The 16258-nt window shown below is 31.8% G+C and overlaps 1 protein-coding gene across 1 annotated transcript in view; it reads right to left on the minus strand.

Moving 5' to 3' along the window:
• The window catches only part of LOC124359083 (hexosaminidase D-like), a 53788-nt gene extending 37911 nt beyond the window's left edge, over nucleotides 1–15877 (minus strand). Inside the window, exon 1 of the mRNA XM_046811517.1 lies at nucleotides 15769–15877. The gene's annotated coding sequence lies outside the window, so the exon portion shown is untranslated. The remainder of the gene's footprint in view (nucleotides 1–15768) is intronic.
• Between the last annotated feature and the right edge of the window lie 381 nt (nucleotides 15878–16258).

Raw genomic sequence — 16258 nt, forward strand, 5'->3', positions numbered from 1 at the left:
ATATAAACGATTCATTATTTATTTGAAAGTATATAAAAGCCCAAGGTAAGCTTTCTAATGTCCAACACGATAAGAGCAAATTTATTTCCGTACAAAAGAAGAACAAGCAAGCAACAGAACGTAACATTTAGGTTACACGGCCGCAACAAATTATTTATTTATTACCTTCTATAAAGATTTAGCTGTTATGGGCTGCTTTTATTGGTACTAAATTGTCTTATCTTGTACTCAAAGGTTCTTCTTGATCATTCGGCTTCTATATTGAATGTTTGTGATGTTTATCAACCGTTATACTATCTAAAAATACAGTTTATATCTTCAAGCATATAGGAAGAGAACAAGACTATTTAAATATAGTACACAATTATTTTTAGTACATACCTGTAGTAAAACTTCGTTTTAGTATTAATATTATAAATTCATAACTTTATTTCTTGAAACGATTGAAAAACTTATGAGTTGATGGCTATAATATAATTTCCAACCGACAATCAACAAGTTATGTTTTGCACTTGTTTTTATCTTTGCTGCTATATATTTTCATTCATAGACGTTGTAAAATATAAGCAGTCTAGTGGAGAAGACATTTCATAGTTTAACGTCACCATGTATTACCACGTACTTAGAAAAGAGAGAAGTGGCTGCCGGTCTACATTTTGTAAGCTATATTACAACCTTATAAAAAGTTATAAAATGTACATTTTTATCACAAAATCGCTTTAAAAGTTCTACAAGGGCACTTTCAACAAAGTATGTAAGGTTTTCATAACTTTTCGCGTGGAAGAATAGGAAACATCCTACTTTGTAATAGTAACATCGCGTCAACAACTTCCTTATTGTAGTTATGTCTTCGGTCATTAATTCATTCTTTCATACCTCCGACAGGGGTACATGGTAATTCATCGGAAGTGGGATAACAATGTATCATTTTTGTTTTACAAAGTAATTTTCTTATTAAAGTTAGCGTAAAAACATACCGCATGTAAAAAACTACTTTTCTTCACGTTCATTCCAGTTTACATGTTTAATTTGAGGTACTGAGCTAAATAATATCAAATTTCGTTCAATTTCGTTGTGTAATTAAATCAGTTACTCCAAAACGTTAACCATTACACTTTACGATTACTACACTGAAACTATATTTTATTTGTTATCCGTATCTGTTAAGTGAAAACCGGAATCGCAGAGCTACAATATTCAAAATAAACACACACAAAATAATTAAAGTCGGAATCTGTGCTGATTACTGTTGATTTGTATTATCCCTAACCAGTATACAGGATTTTATCAATAGAGTAATGATGTGAAGGAGATGAAACTTGACTAAAGCAGTTATTCCAAATGTCAAATCATTAAGGCTGACAAGTCGATTTACTCAAAACTACACTCACGCTACAAGCGTAAGAATTCACATTGAATCCAAAAAGAAGAAAAGATCGTCAAGGAAAACCAAAGAATTAAATCGCCATTTTTGAACAATAATTTCCACATACAGGGCATAGCTTTTAAAACTATATCCTCAGCAGTGCAAAATAAACTCATCGACACCTATCACCCTGGAATGCATAACCGCCTACACAATGAACCTGTGGCCTATTACCTGACTTACATCCTCCTCCTGATGACGCTGAGACAAGATCTCATGAAGATGATAGACAACCACCACTGACGCGATACTGATGACAGTCGACTGTTACACAGAATGGTACTTATATCTAACCTAAGGATTGGAAAGTTTTGCTAACCAAAAATTGTCAGAAAAGCTACTTTATTTAAGAACGAGGTAGAATAAAGACACTAAAACATAATCTACTACCTGAAGATAACGACATCAAGGCCAGTTGAAGATAGAGGGGAAGATTTTCTCCAAGGTCATGTGTTGACTGAAAAGGCTAAAATATGCTTCAGAGATACCTACTATTATACCGGCCAAAGGAAATAATGAATATTAAAAAAAAAAAAAAACATAGTGTATAACGACCAGAAGGACCTGTCTTTAGTCAATCGAACACCTCTCTCGTTTTTTAGGTGGTATATTTTATTTATATTGTTTGTAGATAACTTGTACTTCATAGGCTCAGCATCTTTATTTGTTATATAAACAATAAGTTTTTAACAGACACGGCACATACCTTTACCAACATAATAGACCTAGTATATCTGTTTATGACTGGCAGCTCGAATCAGTAAGCCATGGTTCACTAAAGATGACACAACCTGATTGACCTAAGGAAACAAACGAAACAAATGCACTTTATTTGATCAATAATCGTTAACCCAGTATGAGCAATTTTTATAGAGCATTTGAATCAACCGAATTCATGCATTCTTGCTAATATGAGGTGTGCAATGTCTCTAAAATATAGCCATGCTATCTTACGTTTATAATATTTTTTCTTGGAGATAAATAACTGGAAAGAAAATTTCTAAAAGTCAGTTGGATAGTTCGCACAAACTTTAGAACTGTCATAAATAATGTTGCCGTCTTGTCTCAGTCGACAGAGTGTCAAACTAGGAATCGATGCGACAGGCAGCACTTAAATCTCAGTTTAAAAACAGTAAAAGTGTCTAAACTTGAGAGTCCTATGAAGAATATCACTGTTGTTTCAGACTTGAAAGTTCTTGGAATCAACAATTCCTAGGTAGAACAATTTATCGTAGAAGGTATTGCTTTTAAGCAACCGTATCATGCGGTACCACAATATTTGGTATCGTAGAGCTGTTATCGGGTCAGGTTATAGTTAACAGATTTTATTAGATACATATATTTATTACGTTATAATGGATAATGGTACGATAATAGTCCAGTATTGTAGACTCTATGACTTAAGTGTGTGTTGAATATCTATACGGCATGTAAGGAACAATTTACCATCTTATATTGGAAAACATTGCATACATGATTAGTTTCATGTTTAAATACGCATATCGGATATAGTATTGGATTATGTGATGATTTATTCCAAATTGTTCATTGGAGAATTATTAACAGTTCTCCATAAAAACGCCAAAGCAGTACTTTAATCAAGTTTCAGAGCACAAATTTTGATAAAATCAACAAACCTTTACGTCTTATTAAGACTTAAGAAAATCAATGTCAGATCTGAAACTCAATATTTAAGTTCTTAGTTGTAATTTCTTGGCCGGAAATTACATGCTAAAACTCGAAAGAGAGATTTGTTTAAGGCAGTTTTGTGAGTACTTCCGCCTTCGTTGGTCCTTTCCGGTAACGGTTGACAAGTAATATAACTTTGTAATAACCTGATCTGGATTGTGTAGAGCGGGTCAGTTACCTCCTTCACAGGCCGATATTACGCACTAAATTATCCAGGAATGACCTTAAAACTTTGTAATGGCTCCGAGTTCGTAACCTGTGAGCTTCATTTTCGTTATGGTGAGCCCTTTGATTGTAAATTTAATAAGTTATATTTTGTTTATTAATATCATTTTGGCATTTACGAAAATGCTAAACAAAAACGGAACTCAAGTTTACTAATGTTACCCATCGATACTAATGAATATAACCAGAGTTTTACATTTATGGATATAAACACTGAAGACTACATAGTGCAAACATAAAACGCAAAGTGAACAAAATTATTGTTTATGATTGAAATGAAATAACAATTGCCTTTAATAAAGGGGCGGAGTTAAGGCTATCAAGCCCTCTATGCCACTCATCATAGTATCTTATACAGTAAATGAACAATAACTGAATACATATACATTTAAACTATTAACTAACAATTAAGTTTAAATATAAATGTATAATGTAGTGACTAAAGCTACAACTAAGTGTTATTGTTAAATTACTGGTTTTGAAAGTTATTGATAGCGATGAATTACATTTATGATTCCCGGGAAAATTAATGGGAAAATAAGAACTAAAATGGATTATATAAGTTATCCACCAATAATCATTACGTTGTTTGAAAATACACTGATTTTTGGTGCCAAACCTTACTAAAGGTCACTTTCAAATAATTTTTGAATAGCTATTTTGAAAACACTCATTTAAACGGTTTTGTTTGAATTATAAAACTTTCCATTTTTGATATATGAAATGAAATGCCACAGTCGTACTCCATAGTTATATTTAAAATTATTGCAATTTCAACTTAATTATTTAAACATAAAATTATCATTAATTTTTGAAGACTTTACAGGATAATAACCGTAAATTGGAAAGTTTATTTTTAGTTTATTTAATAGTAATAAAACTAATATTTAATAGTAAAGTAATAGTTTATTTTTAAAAACATATATAACATTTGGTACGTCCTGATCCACCACAGTCAAGTATTTTTTAAATATTTCAACACTTTTTATAAGCTATTTAAAACCATATACCACGCGACGCAGATGTATTTTCGAAAATGCTGTAAGTATACCTTATAATAGTGAATACGTTTGAATTTCATAATTAAAAACAGTTTTATACCCCCCATAAAAAATGTTAGGAAAAAATGCTTATGTAGTAGTAGGCCTACTTTATAAAAAAAAACTATTAAAAGCTAAAATGTCTTAATCTGATGGAACTATTTCAAATGGTTTCACTGAATATGATTGATGGGGGTTGCAGGGATGCCGATTACTCAAAAGTGTTCAAAAGTCCAGGCATGTCAGAAATATGTAAATTTATTTATATAAACATCTGCCAAATCAAGATTTTATACAGACCCCGATTTCAAGTTACAGGCGCTCATATTTTCCGCCCCCTCACTTACCCCTTTCATCACATCCCCATCTCGTTGACTCGATTCTGCTCCAATTATTGTATCTTGGCTTTACAAATGCAAGATTAATAGGCGGTTCAAATCTAAACCTATTTATACAGGTATATAGGGCCTTCATTACAGTTTGACTAGGCTATCTTGTACCACCATTAATGATACTTTGCTTAAAAGTTAATCAGGTTGGTATTTTGTATATTTAAACCAAAGACTATTAATAATAAATTGCATAATACAAAATTTATTTCGTAGTAAGGTTACAAATGTGCTTTTCATCAACAATTAAAATAAACTATAGGCCAAATTTTTTTAAATGTCTAGGTTTCGGTATGTAAAAACAAATCATACATATAATTAATTATATTATTATTTTAACTCTTTTTATGCAGCTAAACAAATTACCTACTAGGGATTAGGCTAATAAAATATTAACTTAATAGGACCGTATCTTTTTAGTGCTAAACATGTGAAATTAATAGGAATTGTTGATTAAAAATTGATTTAAATGTATATTAAATTTACATTTACATCTATTCTTTAACTGAACAATAAACAAAACTGCTAAGAAAATTAAACTTGTTATTTTTGACAAAAAACTCAGAAAATGGAAATAAATAAACATTTTGTGATCAGAGATCTAAAAAGGCTTTTTGAAATATTGACTCTTGAAACTGATACCTTACATAAAGCTACATCAAAGATTTATTCGTGAATTTCGATCGGAAAAGTCTTACACTATTTCAGAAAAGTCTGTTTTTAAAGTCAAATCCTTTTCTGTGAGCATAAATACCAATGAATTCAAGTTTTGGTTCTATAGTGTTGCCCTTATAGGAAATAAAAAAAAATGCCGGTCCAGCATTGAACATTCTAATTCCACAGTATAGTTAGTCACTGGTAGAGTAAAAAACATTCAAGTTTTTTAATCTTTACAATTCGAAATATATCTGAAAGTTAACACATTCGTTCAAGAAATTTACATTGATGTCTTCAGATAGATCGTACACAGTTTTGAAGCTTGAAGTTTTGATCTTTTCCCTTCTGTTTACTTAGGTTTACTCACTGTGGGTAGGTGAGTAGAAGAGAGAAAACTTGAAATCTGGAAGCTATGACCTCATATGCTTCCTTCTTTCTAGATAAGTTTGCTATTATTGAATAGATCATTTTAAACTATATATTAATTTTGAAATTTGTTCTTTCGTCCAATTTTCCTTCGATCCCACGGGTTTAGTCTTCAAATATTTTTCTTTTTCTTACTTTTGAGTAACTAGAAACATCACATCTAGCTAGTTTTAGTGCAGATTTCTCATATTCGGCAAACTCACCCCTTTTGAAGTTGAACAATCCTGCCCATGTTTTTAAATGTGTATTCCAACTCAGGATTAATACGTTCACTCTACACGTTTTTGGAACTCCACGTCTTCTCTCTCCGAAAGTTTACTCCATACAACTATAAGAAGAATGGTTAAAATTCTGCAACTTCTGTGCACTAAGTCTACAGGCAGGTTTTATACAGTGGTCCATAAATAGCATTTTAAACGATTCTTTTATTTTCTTATAACCTTTTACCAAAGCTAAGACAGCATCTGTTCATACTGACCATCCAGTTTCTAACAACGACTGACGTTTGCGTTTTTACCAAACACTGTTTCGAAATACTTCACCTGTAAGTTGACACAGAAAAAAACGTTTTACAGTTCCTGTACAAAACCAAATAGCACTACTATAGCTGAGCAGCACTCTGTTGCAATATAATCAACAAAATACTCGTATTTAATGAACTACTGTATGAAACACATTGGTCTGAAAACCGGAGTAAGGCCCCGATATGTTAGAAGCGTTGCCATAGTTTTGACACTATGCCACACTTCTTGATAGCCATATCTTAGCTTTTAAACTATCCAACTATAGCTGTTCCATGCCTGCAGCTGTATGTGATATTCAAAGTAGAAGTTTGATAAGCCGCTCTATAGTTTTAAGTTTTGTCTCGGATACATACCTCAAAGAAATAGCTAATTAATCAGAGTTATGTGAATCATAAGTCGAATACACAATTAGAGAGAAGTATCTCGCTTCTTTGACTTCTTTAACGATAGTTAGTTTTTAGCAAGTCTAACTACAGAAACTCTTTGAGATAATACACTTTGCCAATAATTATCTTCTTCTTCATACTGTAGAAACAAAGTTTTGATCACTTCCATTAGTTCTTGTTACCTAGTGATCTAAGTAAGAAGATTACGTCTGTGGTCCTGAGACTGTCGTGATGTTTTATAGTTCATAACTGTCAATAACATTAGTCATTTAAACCTGTGGAAAAACTAGTTCGTGCATTACTTGGTTGAAACAATTTGCAAGGAGTACAAACTATTTTTTCAGCTGTTTTTTAGTATTACGTCAAATTTCTTAAAATTATATTTCATCCATTAGGAAGAGTACTTTTAAACATTGTTTGGAACAGTGTTTCTCATACATCGTTGTATGTTCGTAATGATTTCGAAAGTTTAGTTTAAAAAAATCATCAAGTTCAGTTTAAAAAAATTTCGACTATTAAGGTTTGAGCTGACATTCCAAGTAGCTGGATGACCCAGAGAAAAAGAATTTGGTAGTTGCACTTCTTATGCCCCCAAATAATCTTTTCAATAATCTTTGTTATTTCTCCACAACGCAACCGCACTAGGCATGTGCTCAGCCAGCCAGTTTGTAAATCTGGGTCTGTATTATATAAATAATATTTAATTTTATTTTAAGGTTTTTAAATTGTTACACTGTGTATTTAAATGCAGACATCTGCACATGGGTCTTAAGTTAACAAATAATATTTAACGTAATTTTTGAACAGTACTTTGAGAAAATTTAGTTTTAAAATTAGGCCTTTTTTACGCCAAGTTGTGCAAGAGAATCAGATCTGATCAACCATTCGTATAACAGTCTCGTTACTTCGGGGGATGCAGCGGCGAGCGCGACGACTCCCCTGGAATAATAATGATCAGCCCACGAAGTAAGAGCCAAGGGCTCGCCACGTGCTATTCCCGCCCTGATCATGACTTGAGCTCAGAAAATATTAATTATACAATATTGGGCGTATTCTTCGTCAGCTGATTCAATTTCTGCTCAAGTCTATTTGTAAAGTTAGTGAGATTGGGTATACACTGTAGTGTAAGGTTTGTGTATACTACTGGGTTTTGGTTATCAGGTTGTTTGATTCACGTAAGAACAACCTTTATTATTGCCACAAACTCATACACAAATTACAGAAATATCGTATTCTTATTACTGGAAAACAACTAGAAAACTCCATTTTCAATTAGCTCTGTGGGTGTTAAATGAGAAAATTTGCAGTCTCTAGCCTCATATTCAACATATGTTAGATAATTATTTTGCTTTCAAAGGGCTATATAACATTTGCTGACATGCCTTGGTTGTCATCTTTTTGAATATGTAAGATAACTCAAGGGGTAAGTTGTTTGTTGGAAAATGTGGTTTTACGAATACATTTACTATTTAAGTTTGAATTTATTTCATCTATGTATGGGTTAAACAGTTTTATCTACATGAAGAGCGAAACGAGTATTTGCGATGCAATGTCCGTGTAAACCAATCATACAATTTTCATACCTTCCAGAGCGATAATGAATGGTCTTAGTGAAGGGTATGTTTTATTTATTACTATACATCATCTGAAAACTTGTATTTCTTGTGAAATCGGTAGTTAAATTTTGAAAAATGTCTACTTTTTATTTGATGTAAATGATATTTTCTCGTATTTTACCTGTTGTCCTATACATGACCTTCTGTACACTGTTTTCGCAGCTCAGCCTAGGCTGAACAATGTGTATTATATTCAGTTTTTCAAGTTTTGCTTAAGTTGAAATGCAACTTCTCCATTAGAAAAAACCATTTGATTATAACCGTATCACAATTACAATGATAATAGTTAATACAAACAATTTTTGGCTTTATTTTTGTCCATAATTTAATATTATATTACTTTCTATGCTCTTCTTCATGTAAATTATTTAAAATTAGAATAGCTTTTATTTTGATTTGAATTACTTGATAACTGATTCCTTTTTAAATATAATTTGTAAATTCGTAAGTTATGGTGGCATATAATACCCGTCTATAATATTTATTTATTACATATTTGTTCTGAGGCTTTTTATTTTGATGACAATTTTTATTCAAATATTATAATAATTATTTGTATATCAAACACAGAAATATAAAGTAAAAAAACTCATTGCTAATTCTAATATGTAAATACATAAAATGTTATGATTTTATTGTTTTTGAAAGCACTTTTACATGTAATGAATTCGCATTCGCACCAATAAAATGGATAATACTAACTCAACTATAAACATGATTAGCCTCTTTTGATAAAATACTCGTACTTATTCACACCACGGACCTTAACATTGAAATGTTAAATTTCTAAGGATAAATAGAGTTTAAGTTTTCTCGCAAACGACGAAAGAGTTTGTTAAAGGTTCGTTAACTTGATTCATCACATCCGCGAGTGTTTCTGAATACTCATTAATTATTCAGGAACTATAAAATTAATCTTTATTAAGATTCTAAAATACTTTGGCTACATTTATTTAACATTTTTATAATTTTTCAAGCGATACTGGTTTTATTATGATCTCATAGTAAACATTAATGAATTACAATAATTACTAATCTTGCTTTACGATTGGAATGTAAAGTTAGTTGCACAAGCCAAATAGAATTTTTTAATTTTTATGTACATTGTAGGAACATCTTGTAGAAACAAGAACATAATTTTTGGGAATTAATTTAGTTTTAAATCAGTGAAGCTCTAATAGTGACACTGAGTATGTAGAGATTTGAGCAATCACCTTTGAGTCAATACTATCAGTTCAAAAGGTTTTATATTTACACAATACACATTATGATAGTATAATATGAGTGTTATATCGAAATAATGAAAATATTTAGGATATTTTCCATTATTATGTGTTAAAAATAATAGAACATTATTTTTTGAAAAGTAAAATATATTCTCTTTTTTAGATGCCAGTAACTTATAATATAATAAGGAAATGTACAAACTAGTAAAAAATTAAAATTTGGCATTATACTTGCATATAAAAACTTGAAATAGAAACTAAAAAATATAATAAGTAATCGTGTACAAGGATTTAATAAGGTTCTTGACACTTGAAGAAGGGAATAGATTCCAATCCTTGACACTTAGTGATGTATTCTTGTGAAAAATATCGCTGGCAAATGTCCTATACCCTGTTGTACTTGTAAATTGTTATACTGGTGAATGTCGCATAGATATTTATGTATAATTCCACTTCCAAAATTTCATGTATGCAAATTCATAACATTACTATTTTATGAATATAATATGCATACATTTGTGAAAGTTCAAAGTTGTTGGAAATCAACAGAACAATAACACCTTTACAGTTAAGGACTCTAGAGGTATTTTTATGCAAAGAAGTCAATTATAAAACTGTAACAGTATCATTAATATGAACAATATGAATACGTTGTAGAGTTGATCAATTAGCCTTATAACTTAAGCGGTAAGAGTGAGGCTGAAGGGGAGAATGGATGAAGCCTCTCAGAACCCGCCAGAGCCAGCGAGCGTGCAAGCCTTGAGCGATTAACCCGCTCTGACCTAGATACTTTTTAACACGTGCCGAGTTTTTATAACGCCTTGAAAACCGCGATGTCTTAATAAAGTGTGACTGGGGGGATAAAAATAAAACTCGTTTTCGCATTGTTAACTGCTTCTAAGGCGTCCGTAGTTCTATAAAGTATACCTGGCACATGGTTATCCTTTAACAAGTTTTAGTTTGACTATTTTTATAATGTGCGTTCACTGGAAGTGAAATGATGAGTTATTGCGAAGTATTTAATTGCTCTGATAAGTTGCCTAACTCCTGTTTGTCGCGTCATATTCTATCAGAAATGTAGGTACACCTTTGAGGTAATTATATTACAAAGTTATAACAGAGTGAGAACAAATGGTATGACATTAAAAAATATTTGTATTTTGGGTTTAAAAACTTAATTAATAAAGCTTTATGTACTTTAATATGTGCTCTTTTACTTTATTCCTCAAGATGGGAGGAGACGCATTATCACAGGAGAGTAAAGTAATAGAATGAAGTCTGTAACGACATAATTATCGAGCTTTACCTGTCGCGAAGTATGCGTCACAACAACATGAGCAAAAACTCAACATTATCAGGCTTTATTTGAACCTACTTTGTCCACATGGACGCATATTTTTTATAGAAACTGTATACTTTTAGATGTTCTAATCAAATGAATGCACTTTTCTGCGCAAATGAAAAGTTTATAAAATAGCGCTTACGTTTTTGATGACATATTCATTATTAAAAAAGATTTTTTGTTCTCAAATATAAACAACATAACTAAAAAATAATTTTTTCTGCCTCTTTTCTAAGACAGTGGCGTATAAAAGTTATAAAAGATAGAGGTTTTAGTTTAAATAAATATATTTGAAACTGTATTGAAATAAACTACAATGTATAAAACTCAATTATGAAAAATTATTGTTTTAATTTTGTGAAATTATAGTAGCTAAACTTTGAATTTCTTTGAATATCTTGAATATGCATTTATACACACAGTAACTTTTAATACAGAAAAAAATAATCTAAATAAAGTTATAAAATTTAACCCTTTAAGGACTGAAACGGTTAAGTGTATTCTGTCTACTGTTGTTAGCTGCAAATAAATGTACGAAGGCGCTACGATAGGCAATATGGCAACATTCTCCCACTGAGACCTCACATACTGTACACGTGCCTTCCTACATGGGAAAGGCGCGGGTGCGAAAAGTGTTAGTAAGTAAGTACAGTAGTACAGTAAAATCAACACAGTTCACGATTTTTGATATTTAAAAAATAATCTAAGAATATAAATCAAAGGCTTTTCCAAGTAAAACTATTCAATACTAATTTAAGTCCTCTTATGTAAACAGCGTAAAATACGCGAAAACATTCATTTCTAAATAAGTTATCCAATTCGAAGTATAATTTAGATGGTGTTGAGTTAACTTAGGATCAACCTAATTGAACAGGAAAGCTAAGGAAAGGAAGTGCCTCAGTGGCACGTGTACTGCGTGATGACGCCCAGTTGAACCACATGATCCTGTCTCAGAGTAGTCAAGCCACTAAGGAAAGCGCTCTTGCATTCAACCACCTTACAGATTGTCACAACATATTCTTTACTGTTGACGAAAAATTCTTCCAGCACGATCATTTCGTATTTCTGTCATCCTGCCTCCTCTCCCCTATCACTCTTTCTGTAAGGGTGTTCTTCAACGCCAGTGGCATTTTTTTTAGGTATACTACACTTTTTAAGGAAAACCGGTCTAAATCCATTTGAAAATATTTATTGAACTTCCGCGACTCGAACCAGTGACTTTGTCGGTTAGATAGCAGTAACTTTACCCCTAGACCACAGAGAACGTCTTTGCTCAGCTGATGTAATGACACACCCTCAATTATTATTATTATTATCTAGGATCGCACTGTATCAAATCCAGATAAAACAGAGTCTAAGTATTATATTTTCTAATGAGGTTGCAAAAGTCTACAGCTCATCTCATCAAGCTAACTTTTAATACAGATTCCAATCCAATCCAATAAATGTCATGAGATAGTACAAATTTATTTATTCTATAATATTCTCGTTATCATTATGGTCATAAAACCCATACAACCAATGTAAAAATGTTTGCTACTGCTCAGCCGAACCTGATAGTGACATGTACCATCTTCTAACTCGATGTTGCTTATGTAGAAATAAAGCTTTAAGCAAAATTTCCAATTTATATGTCAGTTTGTTTTCGAAACATTCAGATAAACAGAGAAACTGAAATGAAATTTTCCCAGTTCCACGAGTACAATTAGGCCTATAGCCACCTTCAATATTTTCAAGAATGGTGTACATTAATTAATTTATAACTGTCTCAATAAATAGTGTTGACTCGTTTAAGCTACAGATCATGCAATATAGGGTGGCGCATATGTCAGTTTCCCCATAAATTGGAATATTTTGTTTCAATAGGTTGGTAACAATGTTAAGTTGGCAGCAACGGTTCATTGTTGTCTGTTCCAGTGGCTAGTGTAAAGTGACGCTCTTTGCATCTGTTATTTGTTCATGAGTGTTTTTAAAATATTTACAACCCTACAACGAGTTTACATCCTTCAGTTGTGGTGCAAGCATAATACAAAAACTGCTATAATAATTGAAGAATTTAGTGGTGAATATTCAAGTGTCGCGATACCCACTCAACAGTATATGCGGAAGTTAAATAAGAAATTTGAAAACACAGGAAGCGTTTTAAATGCCCCTTTTAAGTGCGGTCGTCCACGATCAATTTGTAACGAAGAAATACTGCAGATAGTTGCTCAAGCTTTTGAAGCCAGTCCCGGTAAATCGACTCGTAAGGCATCTGCTGTACTAGAAATATCAAGAATAAGCGTGCAAAGAATGTTAAATCAATTACAATTTAAGCCATTCCGACCATCTTTACTCCAAGCGCTTCACGAGGATGATTCCGATAGGCGATTGAAATTCTGTGAGACAATAATTATCCGCCCGGAGGCCGATCCAAATTTCTTGCGATCAATTTTGTGGTGTGATGAGGCACGTTTCAAACTAAATGGACGCGTTAATAATCGGCATAACGGCGTGTACTGGTCGGATGTAAATCCTCATAACGTAGTCCAAGCTGAACCCAATGTGCCAGTTATTGTGGTATGGGGAAGTATTTCGAACACTGCACTGATTGGTCCTTATTTCCTTCAAGGAAATGTTAAATCACAAAGTTACTTATGGTTTGCTGCAAGAAGTAGTAGTTGCCGAGCTCAGAAACAATCCTGTTTTCAATATTCATTCGCTCATCTGGCAACAAGATGGTGCCCAGCACATTTTGGTATCCAAGTTCGAGATTGTTTAAATAACACATTTAATGAATTTATTGGTAGCCGTAGTACAATCGATTGGCCTGCGCCCTCGAAAGACCTGACCCCACGTGATTTATCACTGTGGGGTATTATAAAGAAGACTTGTGTATGCTTCAAAACCGCAAAATCATGACGAACTCAGAAACCTAATTATAAATGCATTTGAACTTGTTAATAACGATAAACCTTTAATTGCTAAACATTTGTGATTACGTTCTAAGTAGTTGTATACAAAATCAAGTTTTATTCAATTAACCTTCAACACCTTTAAATTTCTCTTCTGGGGAATCTGACATATGCGCCACCCTTTAGTAAGAACGAATGATTCAATAGTCGACATTTAATATTATTTCACTACAAACGAAATACTTTCCCAATTTAAAATGCAAAAAATAAACATAATGGTATGTATTAAATTGTTAACAAAAGTAGTTATTATTAAAAAATCTTTAAATGTACGTTTCTTACATAGTATTTTATTTTAAAATATTTTTAGAAAATTGAAACATGCTTTCCATGACGACAGATTTCAAAATAATATAGTTAGCACAGTTAATAATAGCATATATAATATGCAACATAGTTAACGAACAACATGAGTGTATAGTTATTTATTAATAAAGCAATATCAACTCCATTAATATGGCTTTCAACGAGAGAAATAGTAAAACGGTTGTATTTTCAATATTGAAAATTCTTGAGCAAAACACCCAGTTTCTGAAATATGACGAGCTGGAATCCTCCGAGCTGGAAGTCCTTATGAATGTGCCAAGTTCTGTCTCGTCTACAAGAAACTCCACCAAAGTTGTAAATTGAAACAAAAACTAGACCAATGGTTGTAATATGTTCTAAGGGAACTACAACGTATACAGTACACCACGCGCGTCAATGTTTCATTAGTTATAAATATAATCGTAGTGTGTCAACGAAAATCCTTACTATCCAAAAATCCGTAAAGTACTAGTAATATTGATTAATTTTTGTGGTTTTAATTTATATTTAAGGAAGATAATCAATAGAGCAGTTGCATCGATCAATTTATTGATATTTTGAGTTCAATATTATATAATTAATTGACGGTATTTACATCAATATGTTTATTTTAGATTGTTTATTTAAACAACACACTCTTTATCGTGAACTTGGCAGGGACAGCAGGGTGATTATGAACAAATCGACAATACAATTGGAATAAATATTGTTTGAATAATATATTAAACAAGTTCACATTTATGCTACTCAAGTAATGTAATTTTCAAAACGTTAAATAATATTCAGTTACTAAAAGGTTTGAATACGGTTTTGACTTAGATAAGATAACTAGAGATATAAATTAGATTAACTTTAATTATTTTAATAATTACTCATACCTACATGCAGGTCGACTCCTGCTCTATGTAATGGTTAGTGGAATCTCAAGAGTGAGTCTAACTAACTTTGAGTTTTAAGATTAAAATCAACCTGGTCTAAAGCTGAAGCATCAATATTTAATTTGTCATGCAACTCAGACTTTTAAATGTGAATATGCCCTATACCGATATTGTATATATCCGTATTTAAATAAAGCTATTGAGTCGATAGCAATTTTCAGAACCAATCAGTAACAAAATATTACAATCTTCAAACTAACAAAAATAAAAAAGGTAGTAAGTCAAAATTCATAATAGAAAAATGTTTATTAAGAGAATAAATTTAAACTTAATTAAATAAGTTACTTACATATATTCAATAAACACAAGGATAGTATAATAAACTCTTAAATACTTGGACTTACTCAAAATGTACACTAATGTAAACACCTGTAAACCTTATCGCTATATCATAGTAATATACAATTACTTACCTAAACACTAATTTTAAGTTTCAAGCTTCGTCTACTTTATTATATGACAAAATTTCATCAATTCAATAAAGCTATTTATGATGATTTAAAATTTATCAATCTATCAATCAATCAAATCTTTATTACAAAGACATGGTTTTAGATGTATAGTAAACGTCAGTTTTTTATAACTAAATTTTTTTTCATATCCACTACATAAAATCCTACTCACACTTCAGCTTTCATTCATTTCCCATGCACTCGCCAATTTTCCCACCTCCAGCGACGTAGTCAATCTTCTGATTGGGCGGTCTCCCAGTTACATACCAAAAGCTCGTTGACATCATAAAACGCCTGATGACGAGTTTTGAGCGCCTTGGGCGTTTTAGCATGTTTGATCCAATTCGGCAGCTTGTTGATGAAATTGTTTGTGTTTATCTGAAAGAGAAACACAAATTGGTTTAGTACGTCCTTTGATTTTCACTAATTCTTTCGCAAACCACAGCAGATTATCTCAAAATTGTTCAGTGAGTTTGCTTTGTAAGTAAACCATGCTTTGCACGCTGATTCGTTAATATAATAACGGATAAAAAGTAACCTAATGGATGACTTATACCAATATTTGAAGTAAAAACGTCAGTTAATAATAACAGTAGCAAGTGTAAATATCATTTTAATCCATTTACTTTGAAACAATTATTATGTATTACCTATATCGTTTC

Source organism: Homalodisca vitripennis, chromosome 4 (assembly GCF_021130785.1).
Source record: "Homalodisca vitripennis isolate AUS2020 chromosome 4, UT_GWSS_2.1, whole genome shotgun sequence".
Classification (NCBI taxonomy): domain Eukaryota; kingdom Metazoa; phylum Arthropoda; class Insecta; order Hemiptera; family Cicadellidae; genus Homalodisca; species Homalodisca vitripennis.